Below are 1,139 nucleotides of genomic sequence, written 5' to 3'. Positions count from 1 at the left end.
TTGCACTCTCCTTTTGGATTCTCTTCTGTATTGATTGGGAGAGTACTGGGAGGGATTTCAGTGATCCTTTTACTCAGCTGGCCCACTTGTGCTTCTAAATTTCTAATGGAAGACCTTGTTTCATTCATGAAACTCACAGTGGCCTTGGACAGATCAGAGACTAAGTTTGCCATATTAGAAGTATTTTGTTCAGAGTTCTCTGTCTGTTGCTGAGTGGATGATGGAAAAGGTTTATTATTGTTAAACTTGTTTCTTCCACCATTATTAAAGCCTTATTGAGGCTTTTGATCCTTCCATGAGAAATTTGGATGATTTCTCCATGATGAGTTATAGGTGTTTCCATAAGGTTCACCTAGGTAATTCACCTCTGCTATTGCAGGGTTCTCAGGATCATAAGCTTCTTCTTCATAAGAAGCCTCTTGAGTACTGTTGGATGCAACTTGCATTCCATTCAGACTCTGAGAGATCATATTGACTTGCTGAGTCAATATTTTGTTCTGAGCCAATATGGCATTCAGAGTATCAACTTCAAGAACTCCCTTCTTCAGAGGCGTCCCATTACTCACAGGATTCCTCTCAGAAGTGTACATGAACTGGTTATTAGCAACCATGTCAATGAGTTCTTGAGCTTCTGCAGGCGTTTTCTTTAGGTGAATGGATCCACCTGCAGAAGTATCCAATGACATCTTTGATAACTCAGATAAACCATCATAGAGTATACCCAGGATGGTCCATTCTGAAAGCATGTCAGAAGGAAACTTTTTGGTCAACTGTTTGTATCTTTCCCAAGCTTCATAGAGGGATTCACCTTCTTTCTGTTTGAAAGTCTGAACATCCACTCTAAGCTTGCTCAGCTTTTGAGGAGGAAAGAACTTGGCTAAGAAAGCTATGACCAGCTTATCCCAAGAGTTCAGGCTATCTTTAGGTTGAGAGTCCAACCATATTCTAGCTTTGTCTCTTACAGCAAAAGGGAAAAGCATGAGCCTGTAGACTTCAGGATCTACTCCATTAGTCTTAACAGTATCACATATCTGCAAGAATTCAGTTAAGAACTGAAAAGGATCTTCAGATGGAAGTCCATGGAACTTGCAATTCTGCTGCATCAGAGAAACTAATTGAGGTTTCAGCTCAAAGTTGTT

At 40.2% G+C, this 1,139-nt stretch overlaps 1 non-coding gene across 1 annotated transcript; it reads left to right on the top strand.

The window, feature by feature from the left end:
• The first annotated feature begins 740 nt into the window (after window positions 1-740).
• LOC112788022 (small nucleolar RNA R71) lies at window positions 741-848 on the top strand. The gene has a single exon (XR_003195403.1). It is a non-coding gene; the product is annotated as a small nucleolar RNA R71 (small nucleolar RNA).
• The last annotated feature ends 291 nt before the right edge of the window (window positions 849-1,139 follow it).

This window comes from Arachis hypogaea, chromosome 20 (genome assembly GCF_003086295.3).
Source record: "Arachis hypogaea cultivar Tifrunner chromosome 20, arahy.Tifrunner.gnm2.J5K5, whole genome shotgun sequence".
Classification (NCBI taxonomy): domain Eukaryota; kingdom Viridiplantae; phylum Streptophyta; class Magnoliopsida; order Fabales; family Fabaceae; genus Arachis; species Arachis hypogaea.
Note: the sequence above shows the minus strand (reverse complement) of the source record. Positions and strands in the feature narration are given on the sequence as shown.